This window comes from Harpia harpyja, chromosome 3 (genome assembly GCF_026419915.1).
Source record: "Harpia harpyja isolate bHarHar1 chromosome 3, bHarHar1 primary haplotype, whole genome shotgun sequence".
Classification (NCBI taxonomy): domain Eukaryota; kingdom Metazoa; phylum Chordata; class Aves; order Accipitriformes; family Accipitridae; genus Harpia; species Harpia harpyja.
This window is the reverse complement of record NC_068942.1, coordinates 48,384,921-48,409,215: the sequence shown is the minus strand read 5'-3', so window position 1 is coordinate 48,409,215 and position 24,295 is coordinate 48,384,921.

Genomic DNA, 24,295 nt, shown 5'->3' with positions numbered 1-24,295 from the left:
TAGTTGGCTTGTAGTATGCCACTTGAAAAAACTAAGTAAAAATGATAGGTAAATCTGTTTCCTTGTAAAAGAAATCTTCCAGAGTAGCCTTTCCTCTAGGTTGATTATGTCTTTCAGTTAGAGGGGAATCTTCTGTGGTATGTTGGGCCTGACGGCCTTGACAGCTGGACCTTTATTTGGTTGCGTATTGCAGTAGTCACCCTTTACATTTAGAAGAGAAAAGGCTTAGAGTCTTTTTTGAAGATGCAAATAGGCAAGGTAAGCATGCACATGTGCAAGGCATCCACCCGTTTCTTTAAGCTGCTTTAGGCATCATGTCACAAGTTATGTTAGTTCTCACGGGCTTGACCAAGTAGTAGCTGTTTTTCCTTTTTCTTCAACAGATTGTTCAGGAGGTTTTGTTTGTGACAGGAGAGTCCCATAGTCAGTTGGTTTTGAAGTCAGTTAGAACTGACAAAGGTTTAGCCCAGTATTCTAAAATCCCAAATTGTGAAGAAATGGGTCAGGTGAATGTCAGAAATACTGCTGCTAGGAAAAATGAAATGTTTTCTATGCTCCCAAATTTGGCTTGCTTATTGTAGCAACTTACTAATTATTAATTGTGCATATCTTCATAAGATAAACTACTCTCTTTTTCTTTAAACAGTAACCAAATAATGCTGTTGACTTTTAAAATATCACTAGATTGTAGATTTAGCATCGTGTTGTGATTAGTATGGCATTTCACACCTTTCCCAGAGCTATTGTCTCAGATTGTCAGCAGATATCATTGAAACTGCTTACAAGTCATACTTGAAAGGTTATCTTTGTTGTATTTTTGTAAAGGTTGGCAACACTCAAAATTAAATACAAATGAAAATTTAGCATAAATGTACCATCCTGCTCCTGGCTGCTCTGAGCTGGCAGAGTCCAGATTCTCCTATATTTTACTAGGAAGGGGTGATATGCACGTTGGGGGCTATTTCTTCCAAAGGTTCAGCATAGCACACCTCTGGTAGACTGGGACATGCTTATTGGAAACTTTTCTTCTGAATTAAAAATACTCATAGTTTCCTCTGATGAAATATGTGTAAAGGAGCATAGCAAGACATACAGGTCTGGCCAAAGGCTGGAAAGAAAAGAATCATCTCTTTGTGGCCAAAGAAAGGACCACAGCTACCTCTCCTGTAAATAGGGGTGTGCAGCAGGGGAATGCTGAGTCAGCTGCAAAGAATTAATCAGCCTTTCATTGTCTTGGCTCAGGAAAAATGGAATTGTGCTGTGGGGAACTGTGATGGAGTTCAGCAACAAAGAATTATTCTAGAAAATCACTAAAATTGGAGGTGGAAAGGAATTTATTCCCGTTTCTCTCCAGATGCAGACTAGAGAGAGCCTTCCTAATTTCTTTGACTTCAATTTTGATTGAAACAAGTCATGCATTTTAAGAGTGCTTCCCACCCACTGGCTCCTCTGGGCATTTGAAAATCTGGCCACTTTATGTGGATGTTTGAGTAGGTTCCAAGCTCATTCGAACATCTGACCCTATACTTCTCTACTTTCGTCCTACATGTTTACTTTGGCATTTAAGCTTCTTCGCCTTCAATTCTCTACCCTTCAAAACAACATGCAAAAAGCTCCAACAAACACACAGCATACAAAATTCTTTCCTGGCCCAGACTCCTTTAATGAGAGGAACTAATCAAAAAATTAAATTAACAGATTCAGAACCTCAAAAGTAAGGTGTGGATAAACACCTCAAGGTTAAGGGAGAAATCCTTTAAAATTGAGGTACCTTAATTGACTCCAGTGGACCTAGGCTAATTTACATCAACAGAGGATCTGACTGGAAATGATTACGTGTCTTATCCGAAATTGTTCAGCACTGGAAACACTGGAGTGGAAATCTTACAAGCAGCATCATCGTTATGAGATTTCCAGTACCTCTCTCTTCAAGTCGTGCTGTTCTAAGGGAAAATATGCATGCCAGGACTGGGTAATAACTCTGACAGATTCCCCCATTCATAGCACTGAGAGCTGCAGCTGGGCTGGGTACAGTGAGAATCCTTGTGATCTCCTGCCCCAGTGAATTCCCCGCTGCATGTAGCCAAAAGCCAGCCTCTCCCAGAATACTAAATCCACTGAAGCAGAACCTCTGCAACAATTTATAGCAGGTTTCTAGGTGCTTAGCAGCCATAGTGCTTTTCTTGTTTATGGCCCGTAGTTTCCTCAGCCATACTCTGTAATTTCCTTACTGAGGTCTTACTCTCCAGTCTGCATATATTTACATGTTTTACTCTGTAAGCTTTTAAGCAGCAAATTATACAAAATAGAGGTGAGACCTCTGCTAGTTGACTCTTCCTTTTATTGTTTCCATTGTAGTCGCGTCTGGAAAATAAATAAGAAAGAACTTGAATTGACATAAAATAAATGACAGTTCAGGTTCTATAGGTTCATGTTTATGACGTGATTGGCCCACAGCCACTGCAGCTATTTCGTAGTCTACAAGATGTCCTTGATTTGCTCTTCTACCAGTATGATAACAAGCACATATAATCTTTGCATACACTGCTAACCGGCTTCTAGCCTCTGCCTGATTTTACACATTCAGCTTTTACATTGTTCTTTGCAGAACTCTCTCAGCTCTCCTAAATAATCCTTACATTTTCATCTATACTGTTTTCACCTTTCAACCTAAGTTAGATGAATATAAAGAGAAAAGCAAGAAAATACGGTAAATCAAGACATTTGTGAAATCACAGAATTAACAGTCTTCATTCATAAAAAGGATGTAAATTTTCCTCCAAAAATGTACAAATTATGATAACCCAAACAGAGCTACCTTAAATATTTTCTGATCTGTAAAAACATCTTCTTCTACTGCCTTTTGGGAGCAACTACACAAAAAAGCCATATAATGATGGCAGCAATAGTGGGACTTTGGGTGCATCCATGCCAGCTCTGTTAGATCTCTCATCTGCTTGTGACACGTCGGTGATGAGATTTTTTTTTTTCTCTTTTTTATAGATCTCGCAGAAATAGTCTTGGTGTCTGTGGCATGACTCCATTCCTTCCTTGCTGAGCATATATTGGAGCCTGATGAAGAAACTTTATTTTTTTTTTCCCTCACAGCCCATCATATAGTCTTCCAAGGGCTCTCATTTTGTTTACCCTCTTGCTAGGAAGCACAGACAGCTGAAATTTCAGCCTGGTGATGGCCCCATATTTACAACTCTATTGCACCTGACCTTGCTAGGGCTACTGAATGTGCAAGCAGCTTTTGTAAAGGGGGAAGGCATGAATAAGAGCTGGCTGGAGTTCAGTAGAAAGAGACTGAGAAGAGATCAAGAAAATGGGAAAGTAATAGCAATTTTGTAATGAGAGCGATCGTCTGTTTGCCATTTCACATGGGAGCAGAATTGTTGGATTCTCAGTAGCTGATCCATAGTCAAATGGCATCCTTGTCCAGGGATTATTTCATTTCCTTCACCTTATCTCAGTGATGATATCCATTTCTTCCTGAAATGGACATGGCTACTCACTCCATGTTTTTCCTGGTTTCTGCAGTGTGTCATATACTGAGCTGCTCTTTACCTTAACTTGAAATAGCAGCCCGCAAAATATTGTAGCTCACACCTGGAATACTTCTGAGAGCAACCCTTTGCCTAATTTTCTCTAAGCCACAGAGGCTTCCTAGTTTCTAGCTAGAACTTCAACATCAGTTTTGGTCTGTGGGGTGATATAGTCAGAGATGGAATGAAGTGTCAAAATCCCCCTGAAAATCAGTATGCTTTAACTTCTTTGCTAAATTTCTTTCAATTTCTCTGAAAATCTCAACCAGAAGAACTTAAATAGGGACCAGGCTATATGGTTTAATATTCACGATAGATAGTGACTATTTCTTTTCCTAGAGCAATCTTGGCAAACTGAGAATGAGTCTTGTAGCATTATCATCAGTTACTGACAATCTACTTTCATTTTCTGAAAATTCCCAAGCACTTAGAATTCTATCTGTGCAGTAATTAAGGAGGGTAAAGGTTATTTTGCTCTTTTGATTAAAAATTGAATTTACTTTGTGTTGATGTAAAAGTAGGAAATGTAATAGCAAATTAGTTTTTGTTCTTTCCATCTGCATTCAAAATTAATATTTAGTAGAGATTTTCTACTTCATTTTCAGATAATCAGAATACACAAAGCTAGTAAGATTGTATCGCCACTTCTTCTCTCAAAGAAATTTTTGTAATTACATGAGAAATGAATCTATATTAACCTTCAAAAACTACTATTCTTAGGTGAATGGCACCAGAAACTTGAGCATTCACATGGTAGCATTATGACTGGCTTGAGAGCACATATCCAGAATATGTTGAGATTTTGAGGCAGTTCAGGTAGCAGATTAGTTTAAGCATTCATAGTGCAGGGAAGCCAGTGAGGTAGGTTTTATGGAATCATATCAAGACAAAAAAAACCATAATGGGCATTGGTAACTGCAAGTGTGCTGCCTTTGGGCTGTCATCCGGAGAGCATATAGTTTCAGTAAGTGAGAAGTAGGATTGCTCTTTGGTGTCCAAGTGAAAAAAGAATGGGATGAAGAGGTGTCTGGATGAGATGCATCTCATTATGCACTATAAGACTTGGGCATTACATATATTATCAACAGAGAGATAGATCAATTGATCAATCAATCGATCGATCGATCAAAGGGTACAGAAGAAGAGATTAGACTCTAGGAATACCATATTCATCTTCAGGGGAAAACTTTATTTTCCTGAAGTTGAATAGACTTTTTAGAAGGAGATATGGCTTTACAAAGCATTAAAAGGTTGAGATTTTAGCTTCACAAAAGTCAGGAGAATCTTGACTTTGAAGTAGAGGTAGTCAGGAAATTCAGAGTCAAGTAATGATTCCACCTTTCCACCTTTCAAAATGGTGGTAGTGAAAGGAGACACAAAAAGCTGCTGGAAATTTTTATAATTGCTGCAAATGAAAGTAGAATGTTTAAAATTATCATAAAAAAAGCAAGTCACTCCAACAGGAAAAAAGACAGCTGTTTCTATATTGACTCTTACAAGGTCAAAATTTAGCCCTTTGCTTGGAAATTACTATCTCTACAGACTATGCATCATGGGTTCCCACTCAAATAGATGAACTCTCAAGGATACTTTTTATTTGCTTAAAAGCTGCTTAGCCTATCACTTATAAGTTGACTACTCCATTTCTTTAAACAATATACTTTATTGCTTTAGTGAGTAGGCTTAGTATTTATAGTGTCATAGGTACCTGAACTAGTTAAGTTTGGGCAGCTGTGGATAATATTTGTCAGTATTTTCTGACTCTTACATAAGTATGTCAATAAAATTTGCATTTGAACAAGGCCTCCCCTCTTCCTTCCCCTAGAGTAAATTAAAAGGATCATAATGACATAAAATATCAATGTGTTTTGGGGGAAGAGCAAAATTACCAAGTCAGCTCATAATACAAATTCACAAACATTGATGAAAGCTGCGAGACTGGCTTTATAAAAGATATTTTTATGTTGACAGTCCTTTATTGACAGACTCCAGTGAAGATTTTGGCTTCAGTTTGTTAGATAGTGATACTCAACAAGGATGTCCTTGTTGCTTCCCATCAGGAGACAGACAACAGTTTGGATCAACTTTGCATTAACAAAAAGAGGATTTCTCACTGGATTCATAGTGATAAAAAAAGGAATATTTTATAAATATTACAGTGGTTTTGAGGTAATTTTTGGCTATTCCTTTCTGTTGCTTGTAGAGCTGGGACTGATGAATCAATACAAATAAATTATGCTAGATCATATCATGGAAAAAATTATAAGATAATTTTTTCATATAAATATTTGAAGACATGAAGTGGATGCTTAGAAAATATCAGGGATTTAAAGCCACTGAAGGCTAAAGTTATTTGTGTTCCAAAGATTAGATGGATATTTAAGTATAAGCTTTCACAGAAATCTCTGGTTTTTTTAAAAGATGAAAGTGTAATTCACTCATTTTGTTTCAGTCAACGCATTTTAATACAAAATACAGAAAAGTTTCCCTGTTTTTGTGGTTTTTTTTTCCCCACAAGATTGCAAGGTACCTTGCACATTCTTCCTCTGTAATTTGATTTAAAAGTAGTAAAAGAAACTCACTTGATTTACTGAATTTTCAGACATCATGTAATTACTACAACTTTTTGCCGTTTGAGTAACAATCTAAATGTCAACCTCTAGGAAAAAATTGACAGCAATTCCAGTCAAAGCCAAAACGGTAGCCAAAATATTCTTGTCCATAACTACTTACATCACACTTTTTGCAATACTAGAATAAAATATACAATGTATGAAACAGAACAAGTTTTGTCCTGTTGTACTTCCTTGCCAGCTGAAATGAAAAAACCTCACGTCAGTGCAAAATAAATTTGTGCAGGGCTGTTTCCAGCCTGATAGTGAAGTTCTATGTGAAGACAACTCTGATTTTGCGGAATTCATAAATGTCCCTTTCCAAATTAATAAGTAATGTTGAACTATATCCAAGAAAATAACCTAAATATTTTTTAAAGAGGATGCATTGCTGGTTAAAATTGCAATCACATTTTATACAAATTAAGTTTTTATAGAAGGAATTATTTACGATGCATTATTTGAACTCACCTTCAGTCTCCTGACATTATAACCAACTCTATTTTTCCCTTTAAATTCCACTGACTATAAAAAATTGTCCCTTCAGCTGGTTTTATCCAGTTATCAGTGTAAAGGTTGCCAGAGACTTCAGTGGGAATCTAATCAAACCCCAAATGTGTGCCCAACTTGAATCTAAGGTGCAAAAGATTAGTTCATTCAACTAAATCCTCTGGGATGTTGATTGTGTCTTAGCATGTGTTTGCACAGAACCCAGCACAAAATAGCATGACTGGAGTCTTTGTGTGATGAAAACTGAACGAGTGCTCAATCAAGGCTTTGCTGCTGAAACCTCACCCTATGGACAGAAACCGCTCTGTGGTCTGTTTGCTGTCTCTTGTGCTCCTGGCACTTGGGTCCCATGTTAGCTAGGGCTTGCCAGTCTAAAAATGGTTGGTAAGACCAAAAACAATTAATTATTTTACATTTTATTTTCCCAGTGGATAGCTAGCTCAAAGTGTACAATGCTGGTATATTAGTGAAGACTAAAATTCAGTGTGGATAAACCAATTTTCATTGGTTTCTAAAATCTCTTCTGTCACATTAGATTTAGGCTCCATCCACATCTAAAGATGTTGAAAAATAAGATGCAGGGTCTTTGGTTACATTTTTATCAGGTAAAAATGAATTATTTTCTTCTACTTCATTTATGTAAAACTGACAAAAAGAAGATAACTAAAACCAATGGCTAATAAGCCAGGCTGTTTATTAATCCTCTATCTGTTGAAATTCCTACTTCAGATCCCTGTTGTGTGAGCAATTTGTAGCATGAATTCTTATGGGATGCAAGTGAAAAAAAAAAGACAGACATGCTCTTTTTCTGTTTATTTTGGAGAAAATGAAATGTTGGTTTTTTAAGTTGCATTAAAAATCAGATAAAAACAGTTTTTATCTTTATGTGTCTTTGGGAAAAAAAATTCTACCTCAAGAAATTTCTTTAACAAAGAGAACATTATTTCAGACTCTAACATTTCTGTCTGCCTATTATCATTAGTCATAAGCTAAGCCCTGCACTAAATGTCTAGTGAGCACAGATAATGTTCATTTTGTCTGGAAGACAGGTTGCCGCCTGTCAAGGAGAGATGGAATAAATGACAGGTTTGGACTCTGTGCCTTGCAGGCATATTAGGCTAAGAAATCGCCAACATGATGAAAAATTATTTTGTCAAAAATTTGTAGGTCACCCATCATTGTCTAATGTATTCTGTGATTAATTGCTAGCATAGATCAGCATTATGTCTTTCCAGTGAATCGCTTAATTGTTGCCTGCTTCATGCTCTTAATGTAATGACGAGGCATCTGGTCCTTTCACATGTGCTTTTAAATGCCAGCTTTTGCATCCAGGTTACGGGAACTGTAACATTAAACTTAAAGAACTAGTTGAAATTAAAACTTCCGGAAATCCGTCTGTTCTATCTTTTTTTTTTTTTTTATGGCCGTGTGCACGGTAGGCTGAGTGTTAGTGTTAATGTATGTAGATTTTATTTCTGATGAGTGATTATTTGACTGCTCATTTTACGAAGATTTATGGTGTGCTTTCTATCTCCTGACTGCAGTGCTACTCTTATCTTTAATAAAAGAGATGAGGACATTAATCAGCCTTTGTCAGGAGTCCTGACTAAGACATTAAATGTACTGTATGGGATAGGTAAACACGCTCCAGATCCTTCTCTACTCCAGTAGATCAGGCAAAAAAACACTCATTATATTTATCATAATTTCACATCTGCTGTTTTTGAAGCAATGTACCATGAGGCCATAAACTGTATTACAACTGTGCATAAATTCAACTGATTTGTGGCTGGAGTAACTAATTCCTAAAGTACATTTTAGAAAAACAAGCAGTGAGCCCTGAAATTGCAATTCCATAAAGGCACTAAATTACTGACTGCAGAATCAAGAATTTGCTTGATGTGATTCTGCAGTGACCGTTTTATAAAAAGTGACAGTGTGCCTGTGATTGAGTCAATAAAATAAGGACGAGTGAGCCGTACACTCAAACAAGATTAAAGAGAAAGAGAATGACAGAGGACAGACACATGGGATATAAATAGAGGAAAGTGTAATGTTCCCCCTTCCAAAAATGGCTTTAGGATGTAGCTATTAATAACAAGGACATTAATTTGCAAGTAATCATTTAACTATGTGAGAAAAATACAGATGCTTTTACCTAAGTTTTCATCAGATACAGTATTTCTGTAAACAAGGATGTATTTTTTTTATGGGAAAAGGATTGTAGCTCTTATCTTAAAACACCCCATATGTTTAAAATGACTGGATTCTCTCATCTGAAAATCGTAAGTAGTTCGAGCAAAATCAATGGCACTATACCAGCCTCTAACTGTGGTAATCAGAGGAGCAGTCAGGACTGCACCTTTCAAACTGGATCTTTCCCAAATTGAAAAGAATGTACTCTTAGGGAGTCCCGAGATGTGATATTTCACCAGCAGCTGAATAGAGTTGCTTTTCCTGCTTATGTTTCAAAGCAAAATAGCGACACGAACAGCAAGATTGCACCTGGCTCACCCCAGACCCATGCTTTACCTCTCCTGGTGGCAAAGCAAAGTGAGGCCAAAAGACTCAGGAGCTGCCAAAGTATGGGAAGTATTGTTCCAAGTATTATCAATTTTCAACTTTTTTGATGTTCATTTTTGGTCAGGCCAAACCGGAAAGTATTAGAATTTCAGTTAATGGTGATACAAGATGGTGTTTTCCTTTCAGTGATATCCGAAAGTTGACACATAATGCTCATGAGCAAAAAAATATTTCTCTTGGAGTATTTAAAAATGAAAATATTTTCTATGTTCAAAAGAACTAGCCTTCAGCTATTGCTCTTATCCTATAGGTAGATGTATAAAAAACAAAACAAAGCTGTAGTATAGGATACTTTTAAAAATCCTCCTCTCAGGAATTAACAGCTGTCCATAGTGTGTCAACAGCCCCTGGTGTGTGTTGGTGGAAATATACATTAAGTTTGCTTTGGAAAATGAGACTAATGTAATACCCTCTGGTGGTGTTAATAAACGTGTGTATAGCTTAGTTTTAGTACTGTTCCTGACTGCAGTCTGCTAAGCTTGGTCCACTCTTGTGGTTGTAAATCTGTAGGGATTATGCTGAATATCTTTGCGCTCTGTCCATGAGAGCAAGACAAAAAAGTGTTTGCTTGATGCCAATGCGTAGTTTCCATCTAATAGCATCAATCTGTGCATCACTGAGCGTTTCTTTTCCTGACCTTATTACTTTACTGAAATTAAGCTTGAAACAATCTGATGTCAGATACTGTATATCTACTTTTATTGCTAGCCTTGCTGGGCCTCTCCATATTGCTAGTGCTGCATCTCATTTTAGATAGGTTGAACCACATATATATTCTCTGGTTTATTGAAAGCCTGATGGATTGTTTTCCACGTTGCACAATGTCAGGCCAGTCTTTTTCATGAACGTTGGAGAACAAATGTAAATTCACATATATACAGCTGACCAAAATTCATAGTTTTTTTTCTTGGCATTATGAATAAATCCAGCATATCACTAGATATGAGTAAGAATAGTACAGTGAAGTTGGCTTCAGTTCAGCTTTTCTGATTCAGTGGCAGTTTCAAATGTATTTGAAGAATCGGTAAAAGTTGATTATTATGATAGATTCAAAAAGATTTGCTCAGACAACAGAGCCACACCAGAATGAATTGTAAGGATTGAATAAAATGCAAACTACCTTCAAACTGAGGCAAGCTTTTGCCGTCTATCCACGCCCCACCTCCTTTCTCTCTCTCTCCCATTACCATATAAACTTAGCAGCTTCCTGCAGAGTTCCACTGCAGTCAAATAAAATTCAATGATAAAAATCACTCAATAGCTCCATTAAAACACAACTAAAATTATTCTTAGGACCATGTCTAGGGATTAATATATTTAGAAGCTATCCAACATTTACATAGCTTTTCCTCATGTTGAGCCTGATCCTGCTCTTTGAAAAATAGTCAAGACTCAGATGGCATGAGAGAAAAAGATTTTTCCCTAGCAATCTAACCTCCCCTATGCCATATCCTTGCCGTACTAAACACCTGATCCACATGGAGCAGGTTGGTCTGGAGGAAGGCTGATGGATCAAAGGAAAATATCCCTCCAGCCCCAGCAGATACAGGTTGACTGGGCGCAAGGGACCCAAACCTCGGCTGATTTCCTATTTATTACCCTGTAGGTGATTAACCAAACCACTTTGAATGGTATCCTGGGTGGATCTATTGAATTCCGCTTACAGAGTGTGTGAATGCCTACCAATACCGCCTGGGGTTCCCCACCTGTACCTAGAAGGAGGGCCGCTGTTTAAGGGATCGAGCCTTCAGAAATACAGAAGATCCACTGGTCAGGCCAACATGAGGAAGCAGTCTGGGAACTGTCAGGGTGTGAAGTGACTCCGGTGCAGCGTGCTCACTGCACGCAGCCAGCTCTGGTAGCGGCATTGCTGGGAGCTGGGTCGGGTCCTTTCTTAAACGAGGGCAGGGGAAGACCCTGATTTTAAGAAATGGCTGCGGCTTGCTTGTTTGTGCAGCCGAGAGCATCTGATTGCTGAAAAGATCCACCCACACTCCCTTCAAACACACCTCCCTTCTCATGAGGCTTTCGTGGTAGCAAAGCCAGGAAGTGTCGGGGTCAGGGGAGGTGTGAACACATGCTGAGCGAACTGCGTTTGATGCAACATATACTATCCCTGCCTGCTGAGACAGCATGAACACCTGCTCTGGAGGCCAATTCCTTTACTTAGCTACTTAAGCACTGTTTGACCCTCTGCAGGACTTCTCTCATCATGGCATGTACTGAAAAATAAAAAAGAGCACTGGTTTCAAATGAACGCTTTCTGTAGTTTTGTCATTTTGCAAAAGCCTCTTTTTCCTATTTCCTTACACACCTAATTCTTCACTCTGCTCCCAAGGGAGAAGAATAGTAGAATGAAAAAGAAGTGTTTACTGATAAAAAAACCCAAAACATACTTATTCATATGAAATAATGCAATCTCTGGAATATTGTGTTGTGTATCAGCAAAAGACATGCCTTAGATTTTTAACTCTGTACTTCAAGTACAAAAACCATGTTCCTCTAAACAAAGGCGCTTCCCCTCCACTCTGTATTTACCTTTATTGATTTTTGTTTCTCTCCAAATGCAACAACGCATTACATTTTCTTCTCCTCGAAAAACTGGCATGATAGGAAAAGGAAGAGAGAATCTAATAGCACCTGACTATTACAGGTGATGGGCATGTTTGCAGGAAAGGGCAAATGGACTCTACTGCAGGCGTTTTCTTTTAGCCCACTATTCTGCCCTTCCTGAAGCCTGAGCCAGAGGATGATTAGCTTTAAGGAATTAAGGTACTACATGAGAGACCACTTACTAGTAGGTGAATTCACAGGAAGCCTTGTCCCCAAAAAGCTATGTTGCCTGGCTCTCTCACCTTTGAAATCTGCATCTGCAGAAGGAGGGAATTTATGAGATTAGAATATAAGGGTTCCCCCACACAATGGCTACACAAAACTGTAAAAGTCCACCTGGCAATTTATCTACTACTTCTGTGGATAATTATTTTCAGGTAAACATCCATAAGAAAACAATAACTTTTTAACATCAATATAGAATATAGATTTCTATTTACAAAAGGCAGTAAATATATTCAATTCAACATGCCCAAACACCTGCTAAGTAAAATGAATTTGACGGCTCTCAGTCATGTGTTAGGTTTGCCTCATGCCTAATGTATATTTCATGAAAAAAATCTGGTTAATGTTGTTATTTACACTTAAATATGTATACGTGTGTAACTTAAAAGGTGACTGAGTGATAATGCCCTCTGAGTTAAGCAAATTTGTCCACAACTGGCTGTAATTTAGACAATCTAAACATCGAGACACACACAGAGCCACTGGAACAAAGGGAGAGGCAACAGTAAAATATTGAGGTCTTCATATGAGACAATACTTTAAAAGCACTTTCAGTGTCTTCTTGCAATTTTGGTTATATCCTCTTAAGCTTATCTCATTTACGGAAGCACCGTACTGAAGGAAGTGAGACCCAAAGCCTGAAGATTTAATCAGTTATTAATTAACATGTTGTACCAGTAGCTGTTGTGAAATGGAATGTAGCATATTCATCATTGTAAATAGCTGATTAAATTTATAGTGTAACTTCAGGTATTTGGATATTTCTGTCATACTGTTACTGTTCTTTGCTATGCTGACTGCAAAATATAATAACTTCTAAGCAGTGTGTAAAACAAAGTGCTCAATTCACTTTATTAAAATATCCAATAATAATTGATTTAAAGGCAATAAAATGTGTTCATTAGAGGGTTTATATTCAAGAAATATTGAAAGTATACCTAAAACTGTCACTTTTATTGTGAATGAACAGGATAATATAATTTGAAAAGAGTGTGATCATACTAAAGATTTGTCCTGCAGCATTATCTGATAGCTCGTAAAGTGCTGAAATTTAATATGATGCTTTCAGTCAGTTTAATTGAAATTTAATTGCCACTTTGGGCAGAAGGTTTAGATCTGATCAATAAAATATTAAAGATTTTGTGCTTTCGCTTGGAACAATTTCTTAGCCAATGCATCAAGTGTAACCTATGTTTTAGGAAATATTTGTTTGTTATAATTCACATAATGTTCAATATCACTTGCTAATCGGAATGTTTTAACACTGCACAGATAAATAGTGGAAATAATAAAGCTATAGTTGATCCATTTAATTACAACAGATGAAGGAAATAACGGTCACCTTCAGATTCATGAGAAAGGCATTAATGTAAAAGAGCTATAAATATTTTGAAATGTCAAACCTCAGAAAGACAGAGTCCAACACGAGCCTAGCTGTAAATCAGGCACATAGAAGGACCTTGAAAAAAAGATGGTTCTTTGGTATTTTAGAAATAATTACTAATACAAAAAGGGTAATGATGAACCTATAAATTACATTAAAAAGGGCCATTAGAGGAGGATTAGTTTATAAAGCTGAGAGATGGTTCCTGAAAATTATCCCACTAGTTATTTCTTCTTTTCATTTCATATTATTCACGATCCCCAAAATTATCTGATTAATGATAAACTAATTGATTGCTACTTTGCAATTCAAATGCAATGGCCAACTTTGAGTGTCCCTTTACTGTAATCTATACTATGCCTTCATTTTATTCGTCTTTTTTGGTGGCAGTGTAAAGAGAATTATTCTAACTTGTTCTCCATAATGTGTAGGGGCAACTTCAGCCTAAGCAGCACTACCACAAAATTCATCTGTGCAGTTGGCTCAGGCCCCTGAATGCCACCTTTTCATGTCTAGAGAAAGCCTGATGCCTCTGCTCCTCCATCCTTTTCCCACTGAGGCACTCCTACAGGACCTTAGTGAGAGTGGAAATAGCTGGAGGTGACTGAAATGCCACTCTCTTCATTTCGCCCAAGTCTTCAGCAATGCTCTTGAACCTAAAGCCCACAGAGCACCTTATCAAGACTGCAGTTTCCTGCACGAGATGATACAATATTCAATGATGGGCTACCATTCATAAGAGTTTTCATCCTTTCAGATAATGAGCACTGCTTCGAACACCAGTGCCTGAGTTCAGCTCTGATCTGTCAGGAGCAGAGCAAGATGCTGGGGAAGGATCTGAGGAGCACAAAACAGTCTCATAGCCATATATGATATGATGGCAATTTATTGCAAGTTACTGTTTGTTTGAATAAACTGCAATTTCCAATATATGATCTTTTACTCAGGTTTGATACAGGCATGCATGTGACAGAGGACAGCACTCAACAGTGTGGAAAACAGCTGATTTATGTTGCCGCTGGTGACAGAACCACAAACACAGCAGGACCACCTTTTTGGTCTGAAATCAATGGCATCTATAGTGCTATGTCCCAAGGATCATGAGAAAAGATGAAAAAGTATAGTCATTCTCACTTCCTCTCCCATGGCACTCAACCATTAGCTGGAGGATTGATGAAATAGCCAGTTCAAAGCCCTCTGAAGATTGCAGTGGTCTGTTTCCCCCTTCTGTGGGGTTTCCTGCAGGAAAGGAGTTGAAGTTGCAAATGCACATCTCTGAAGATCATTAACTTTTCTACTGAGTGATTGCCTACTTCTGCTAACAGTGGTACATCTCTGCTGTTGTGAGCATGCAGAACAAAATATCAACTAATGATAACTAATAAAACTCTCAGCCACATGCCTGCTAAAATGAAACATTTCCTGGCTTTTTGCCTTCAAACAGAATTTCTAGGCCTCTGGTTATAAAATTAGCAATTTTGACTCATAAATTTGAATAACACTGCAGGCAAGAATCTTGGGAGAAAAAATGGTTGGACCGGTAGAATTTGGAAGTGGAAAACTGGACTAGCATCATACTTCTATGCTTGTTGGAGCATTTCCTCTATGCCTTTCTCTGTCTACAGGATCGGAAGATGATACTTCTTCACCAACCCACCTGTCTGTCTAATTGTGATTATTGGAATACTGAATAAAATAATACTCTTACAGACTGTGCAAGATGTTAGGTGCTGCATAGCACAATTCTGCAGTGGCAGTAGATTTTTAATGATCTTTAGTTCCCAATTTTGCAATCTTTTCTTCAAGTTCTCCAGGATGCATTACTCTTGGAATATTTATTTGGAATCCCTAATTCCTTTCTGAGGCTACTGAAGAGTACTGAAGATGGGGAGAAGGAAGCAGCAACTCCACATGTTGCAAATTGAACCTGGCTATTAGACCTCTAAGCAGCAAGACTGACACTCCTCCTCACCAAGCAGCAAGATGGTACAAGTTCCTTTTCTATAGTACTGAGAGAAAACATGGTTAAAACGCATGATACATTTTGTCCTTTCAAAACACCAGATTTCTTTCTTAGTTTGCCATAAGTAACTTAAGTTTCATTAAAAAATACAATGGATTTTTTTAAAGTACTGTTGGTCAAAATTCAGGCAGAAACCCCCAAAATCTTTACTACAGAATCCCAAAGGTTTGGCAAAGACCAGATATGGATTTGGTTTGGATTACTAAAAAGGTAAAGGCCGACTCTGACATTCTGTTCAGATCATGATTTGGATTTTCAGCCTCCTGAAATGCTTACATTAATCCTAGGGGATTTTTTTCAGATCCTTTCTAATAAGTGCTGTGTTTCATTGTGAATTTTATTCACTGTCTTTTTTTCAGACTAAATCACAGTCCTTAATGGATTTAAACCTCGTCCTTTGAACACAATGTTTTTGTATACACTCAAGTAGCATTATATTTTAGACAAAAGTGATTCCTTCATTTGTTCCTTAACTTCCTCATATTCCCACTTCAAGGGTACGTTTTTCACCTGGACGACACTAGAACTGGTGTCACCTTTCCTCTGCATTGACAGTAGAGGATTAAAATGGTTGTGCCGAAGCATCTTGTATTTTCTCTTCTTCTAATTTATCACAACCACATATTCCATGGGAAGTTAAGGTGGAAGGAAAGAGGGGAGGAAAGATGCCCAGCTGATAGACAGCACCTCTACCTTGCAGAAGATTCATTCCGCTGCACATTTTGAATCTGCTGACAAGAAACTTGCAGCACAAGTAATCAGAGCCTTCACAAGATTGATTTTGTCCCCTGCTGGTATATGGCATATAGGGGAAAAAGGTTCTCATCTCTCAGTGTAATCTTAACTATTTAGAAGCCATTATTGCAGGATTACAAATCATCTGAATACTTTTCCTGTGTAACTTAGTTATTTATTAGCAAATCCAGCAAATTAGTCAGGTAACATTATACAGTGTTCCAGTCCTGAAGCTCTTATTCAGTGTGCTGTTGGATTATTCCCTCAATTTGCTAGTAATGCTAGTAAATCTATGAAGTTTTGTAAACAATACTGCATAGTGCTGAGTGCAAATATTTGACAAATTTTTCTATTTTTTCTAATTGGAGAGAAGGCTTAGCAAACTATATATATATATATATATATATATATATATACAGTTCACTTTTCAAAGTGACTCAAACAAAATTGCAGATGCATTCTGTCCTAGGTTTGTAAGAAATGCTTAAAGTCAACTTGTCATAGAGACTAAATTGAATCTACTACCTATACAGCTCTGGAAGGGAAGATGAAGGAAAAAAAGGAGAAGCATGAGATTTATCTGATGTTTGGTTGATGTATGGCTATATAAAATCTTAAGTAATACAGATAATGTCACACAATATTGCAACATATATTTTCAGTTGAATATTATAAGACAATAAGGCATAAATGGAAATTAAAGGAAAAAATCTGAATGGTTGTCAGGGAACACTTTTTCATTCAGAGAATCATAAACATATGGAATGGTGTGTCAGGCAAAGTTTCTGAGATAAGAAGAAGGGAGTAATTACAAAATGGATTTATATCCTGAGGAATAAAGTACAGACAATGGAAAAGAGCTTTAAGTCAAATGATTTTTAACCCTCACTAGAAAAAATGCTCATGATAATCGTATTTAATAGGTTCCATCTAATTTGCTGAAGTTTGCCTTCTATTCTTTGGTCAGTAATGGAATATAAATAGACATATGTAAGCCATCCACCCATGCTCAGAGCTACCATGTACTTTTAATACATATCAGTATATCAAAACGCAAACATAGAAACTGAGATATGTTCCGTAGCTCTGTCCCTACTGAAATAAATAAATTGTGGATGTGAAGATATTGGATACTCAAAGCATACAAATTTTTGATATTAGAAAATATGGCACTCAGAGTGACTCTTCCATAGTGATGTGTAAAAATAAATAATCTCAATAGATAAATGTATTAAAAGGCAGCCTCCAGGGCAAATAAAAGCAGCAAACATATTTTCATGTGTGAAACAAGTAATTAGAGGAAAAGTGATATAAAAATGCAAACCAGAGCATTCTCCTATTGCTATTCCAAAGCAAGGCAGGGGTGGGAAGGACGTCATTCAGCCTTTAAGCCACTTCAAGAGATTCAGGTAGGAGCAAAAACTTTTGTAGAACATTTTTGGTCCTCAGTCTCAACAGTAAGTGGGCTCACAGATTCCATGTTTCCTCATAATCTCCCAGTATATATACAAATTATGTTGCCAAATTAAGTAAAGCAAACTATATTTACATTAAGAGTCCAAAGAGCTATGGAAAGGCATGAGTTTGACTTAGAAGAGAAGCCCAACTATAACTCACATATCTAACTGATGAACCCCATTAGAGGTGTGCTCAGTGGACTGCCCATTTCTCTCAGCCATTCCTCTACTTTCCAGTCTTTCTTGCATCTTCACTGGGCTGAACTCAGAATATTTACCTCAGATTTTCTTCCTTGGTCAGAAAAATAGAAAGTAGAGAGAGCATACTATCTAAATGAAAAGGGAACATGCACATCTACATCTCCTGGAAAACATATCCAAGCTCCTATAATTTTTTCTAAGCTTTCCTGACCAGAAATGTATGTTTACATGCTGCACAACTGCTGTGCAATGAGGCTGCATCTTGCTGCGTCTTGGACATGGAAGACCTACCACCAAAGTGCTGCTCAAATGGCTCATATATGCATGGTAAAGTCAAGGCAATTTTCTTGTCAATCTAGAAATTTTCCTACAATGCATGTACAGTGAGTACAGTGTGCCAAAATCATATGTGAACTATGGCCATTTGTCTAGGACTCTGGGACACTGGGCACACCCACTGGAATTATCCCTTGCCCAGACAATGACTCCAGAAATCCTAGTCAAATGGACAACTTTGTCGTTTTCTACCTAAAAAAATTATTTGGGTGAAATATAGAAACAGAAGGGGAATACCAGACATTCAATAGTCCTATTCTAAATAATTTCATATGTTGAGGATGAAGCAAGGTGAAACCTAATAGAAGGCTACATGTCATGGTCCTTGAGAAGAAGAATATTCCTTTCATACTTCTGAGAGGAAGGAAATTGTCCAGTAAGGCAAGTTAAATCATGCTAATGAGCAAACCTCTGTGGTTAGAGATAGGAAAAGCTAGATTTAACAAAGACAGCATGAACACTGTCTGTACCTATCACTAAGAGATCATCAATCATAGCTATCCCATAACTGTAACAAAATCCATGCTTAAAACAGCATGGCAGGAATCAGAGACACCTATATTATCAAAATATGACCAAACTTACTCCAACATTAGCTCTCAAATACCTCCAGCAAAACAGGAGACAGATTTCAGCACTGCTTTTTTACAAGTAGTAAAGGGCAGGGGTCCAACTAGTAAATCGTTGGATGTAATTCCCTTAGCATTTCTAAGACTTCATTAAAAAAAGGATGAAACTCAACCAAGGAAGCAGCACCATTCAAACCTGTCTTGACTCTGCTCCACTTCATCAGTGCAGACTGAAGCATTAAAAAAAAAAAAAAAAGAAAGAAAATAGATGTGAAATGCCTTGCAGGAAGAAAATATTAGCACTAAAATCAAGTCAAGCAAGTCACATCCACTTCAGCCTTCCATCTGAATGGTTCTGTTGGACAAGAAATTGCTGTGGCTGTAGAAAAACATAGTCTTCTCACTTTCACAGTATTGGATGGAGGGTAAAAACTTCCTAGGCAGCAATCTGAGTTTCTGATATCAATGGGAATTTGGACCATGAAGTACCTCTAAAACATTACCCATAATCAATAATTTAAAAGGTTGTCGATGCTTTTCTTGCATTTTTTTACAAACAAGTGTTTCATCATAAAGGCTAGTTTTAAGTTTTGCTTAGAATATGACGTTTGTTATTTAGCAGATACAAATTAATTACCTTAATTGAAAATAAAAATTGTAATAATAGCAATAAAAAGTGTAATTGTATTATTTGGAAAACAGGTACTAAAGGCAGAGGACATGACTGCAAATAGAAATGGTCCAATAAGACTATATGTGCCTCTAGTGAATGTGAAAGGAGGAAGAGATTATGTGAATCTTGCTATTCAGTAAAAGTGTCTTGGTTCAGACGGAAAGCAATGAGGCTAAATTTAGAGGGGATCTAATTCAACATCTAACCAACAAAATGGCAGCAATATTACCAGGCTTCAAAGCTGGGGAACTGAAAGTTTTAACAGCAGTTGAGAGGCAGAGGTCCCTCACAATTCCAAGAGTGGTAGAGATCTTTCTCATATTTCAAATAAAATGAAAGGAAAAAATGTGAGTCATCCAGAAACTGGGAACTAGAAATCAGAGGCCAGGCTCTAAATTTTGATTAAGCATGAGACTACTCAAATGGAGCAAAATTACAAGTGGAGCCAAATGGGCATCCCGTTATCTTTGTCAGTCTGCTATATGAAAGTGGTATTTGAGTTGTGGTTTCTTTAGATATAATATAACCAAACTCCTCTCTTATTTAGCACTGTTTCCTTACATTTTTATAAAATCGTACCAAATGCATACATTACCAATTTTGATTCCTTTAGAAGGTCTTTCTGTCTTGGGGAGCTCATAGCAATGATAATTTCCATAGGTAAAGGTAGAACTTGCATATTGGCACTGCCAGTTTCAATCTGGTCCAGGTCAGACTTCTATTACTGAGAGCTAAAATCTCATACATGCCTGTGAAAAAATATTTGGAAATCCTATTTCTGTTTGACAGTGGGAAGTGCTTGAGTATACATCACAAAGCAGCTGTAACAATTGACTCTACTTGCACCTGTCTTTGCTTTCAGATTTCTCAGTTCCCTCGGATGATCAAGCTGCCATCTTTCATGTGATTTCACTTAAAATAATACAAGAATATTTTCAGTTTTGATTTATCCAGAGAAGCATCAAAGCAAGCTGTAAAAATTGTGTCTGTATTCAGCAGTAGAACATTTCGTGACACACAGGACCAAAACTTAGCACCAACAAGGCAAAAAAACAGGAGACTAGCATATAGAATGAAAGGGTAATTTAAGGCTCTTTTCATGGTGACTTCCACAGACATGTGGTATTTTCTTTTCTATTATTATCTCAAATCTGCCTCTAATTTTGAAAATCTCATTAATATGAAGAAACTGGATTTTCAGCAACTTCTGCATGGCTGCTTGACCAGTGCTCTGCAGTTCAGAATGAAAGATAGCAGACATCAGTAATCACCATTGTGTAGTATATTTAAACTGTAGGCAGAACTGTGATGTGAATGGAGGCTAGGATTTAGCCTTAGCAAATAGTTTCATTGAAGAAAAAAAGTGATGAAACAAAGCAATATTTATTCCTGGGTTGCAAAAAGAGGGCCATTTGTGCCAAACAAAATGAGTACTTGAACAAGACATATTCAGACTCTAATGCATATGAATCGCTTTGTACGTGTTGCTTGATAGCACACCCGTGCATGATGTTGTTAGTGTCACTCTAGGCATGTTATGGATTTACTGTATTACATACAATGCAATTATTGATTTACATAAGTATTGCTATTTTTCTCCAAATGTAACAGATTTTAGCTTGAAAGGACTATAAACTGAGAGACTTGCTATAGTTTAAAATTGGCAGCTGGTCGGGAGATGAATGCCAGGCAAAGTGAGTGTACAGGAGGTTCCTGCTGTTTCCTCAGGGAAGCGTCCCTGGGTGAGACATCTGCTGTTCAAACTTCACCACACATTTTATCAGGTGACACTCTGTCGATACCTAATCCAAATTTCTTCTGTTGTAAAATGTTCTGGTTAAATGAAAATATAATATCTTTCCATTTTCTATTAAAAATGTCAAACCCACTGGATTTCCCCCCCCAACATGTTTTATTAATGAATGTATCTTTTTATTGGTATTGCAAGTCTTATAAACAGTAACTTACTTTTCCATGCATATTCATAATTTTGTGGCATGAATCATAACATTCAAACCCATACGTGCACATTCTGTTCCAAATACTTATGCTGCGTTCACTACATCAGTATCTGAACTCTCAGTTTATTTATTTGCACGATGGCTGTTTTAGGTAAAGTACAACTGAAGCAGGTTCAATATGGGACTTAGAAAGCTAAAATTGTCATCGCACCCCTCCCCCCGCCCCCCCCGCCCCAATGCCCAATGCTGAGAGATTTGCTTCCCACAGTATGCTCCAGAATCGCAAATGGGATTTCCTAAAGCATACGTGGGAGTTAGGCATCCTTCTTGTCTTCCACAGGCAGTGGCTCCGGCATTTTTTCTGTATGGCAGCACTGCTTCAGCAGAAGAGGTGAAGAATGTTCCCACCCAAAATAAGCTCTAGCCAGGAGATTAAATGACTCTTGAGAGGTGGGAAATGAGAGGCTGAATTCCCTTAGGAAGAGAAAGAAACTAAATCTGTGTTTCACACGTCCTGACAAGAGCCCTCACCACTGGACGATTGTATAAAGGGGGCATGTCCTCTCTCTGTACTTTAAAATAGCAGCTGCAGCTGCATTTGGTGAGGATCACTCTCCTGTCTGCATACCAGATGCACTCTCGGAACCAGATGGAGCCTTCCAGTCATCTTAGGTGGATGACCCTCTAGTTTCTGTGTTCCAGCCAGGCTTAAAGACAAGATTGGTGACAAGCTGCTCAGTCCTATTAATTTGGAAACACCCTAAAATCACAAATGTAGACACCCAGAGAACCTTTAAAGGTAGAAAGTAACATGCTTTTGTGTTGCAGGCACCTTGAGGGTTAAGAAGCAGCTAAGCAGGAGTTTTCAGCAACACTGTTTTTCAATTAGATGTCTCTGTTATCTCTGTGAGAACTGAGGAAGAAGGTGGCTAACTAAGGTCATGAAGGGAGTCTGTGGCAAGGCACAGTACTGGATCCAGAAGGCTTAAGTTCAGCTACTGGACTATTGTGTTATTTTAATTGCTTAACTATTAAAAATGTTTCTGTGGAAGAAGTATAGTTGCAAGAAGCAGTTGGTGATACATTCTACTCATTTTGGTGTGTTTTAGAAACACCGTTAGCATAAATCTTCTAGTGTGATTTGCACTTCACTTAATTTTATAAATATATAGACAAGCCTCAGTCTGCACATCAGAACCAGGAATGTTTTTGTATCAAGAACCTCAAATGAGAAAATCTGTAAATGAGTTGGCTGTTTTCTCATCTGTTCTGTGCCCCTCTTGCTGCCCCTTCTGCTGTCTAAGAGGAAACTGCTTTTTTTTCTTCCCTCTCCCAGGTTCTGTCTCACAACTGCTACTGCTTGACTGATGGATGGAGGGACACAGTAGAAAGAAACACAACCTTAAATCTGTAACAGTCAGCAAATAAGCATACCGTAGCAAAACACTTTAAGAGAAAAAAAAACAGCAGCTGAAATGGGAAAGTGATTTTACTCTACAAAAAATTTCTTCACTCTGATCATGTCAATTCTCTTTACAAAGCCTTCCACTTGCTTTAGATTGTATTTTGGGCATACCTCAGCTCCTCATCCTTAAGTCTGTCCTTAGCTCTAACCAAGGCCCACTTCTCAGCCTCTTATCATCTGCTCAGTGTGCGTGCTATTCTTATTTTTGAGGTTTTTTTTCCCATGTCTCTTTCCAATTTCTTGAGTCGACTCACTCAGCCAACCTTTTCCAAGCCTTTTCTTAGTACATGTCTCACTACAGAATAGGAAGATACATCACAAAGGCAAAAGCCAACATTTTCAGCTGTTGTTTATGAGAGTAGCTTTATTGACTTAATGGGCTAGCTGAGGATCTGTCCTCCCACAGTCTTCTCTGCTTTTTCTCTCAAGTAATTCACTGAGGATAGCCCCTGTATCACTTCCCTTGTCACACACAGAGCTCAAAACACTAAGCCCCCCAGCAAGTGATAGATAAATATCACTTAAGGCTTGCCCCCTTGACGTTCTTTTCTGAATGAATCGTTTATAAAGTATAAAAAATGCCTGTTGAAAGAAACCTTATATGGATTCTAACTGTAGATTTTATATTATGAGTTTGATAGAACTAGAATGGGAAAGTATTGGATAACTTAACAAAATGTCCTCTTTTCTGCTGGGCACTACAAAATGTAATGTATATTACTTCACAGATTCCGTTTGCTACCTCTTGTCCTTCTTGGTGTTGAATTTATCTCTTCAGCACTTCTTTTCTATCCGCTTCCATACAACCTGATTGCTGACACATGTATGTGAGGAAGTGAATGAAGATAGAGGATTCATATTACTTTTGCAACTCAAAAGCTTGGAAGCACTGACAGTGTATAAGACTTGTGGACCTTTTGAATAGTCTGTTCAGTGTGCTCGTGATGGGAGGCAAACCTCAGCTCAGATATGAAGATGACAGGGAACAGTTTTATGGACCACACAACATGCAGCACATGGCTGACTTCAGTTACCTCTAAGCACCTCAAGTTCTGAACTCTTATGTCTGGGGAAATCACTTCAAACATATATTACCAATTTTATATTGCTTGATGGATTGAAGTAAATAAGGACAGATCCTCACGTCTACAGAAATCAAAATGAAATTGAAATTAAATTAATTACTGACCTGATAATTAAGGCAACATCAGGAAGAAAAAGATGGGATTTTTAGCCGTTATGCAAGTAGATCTTTTTCCTGTTTCATCTGGATAATTAATACAGGGAGGGTCAAATCACTCCCAGATCTAGGTTGATATTACAGCTACATCTTTAGTGCTGATCAGGCAGTTTGCCCAAATTATTGCTAATAAGACAATGGATAATCTTCTCTTCTTCAG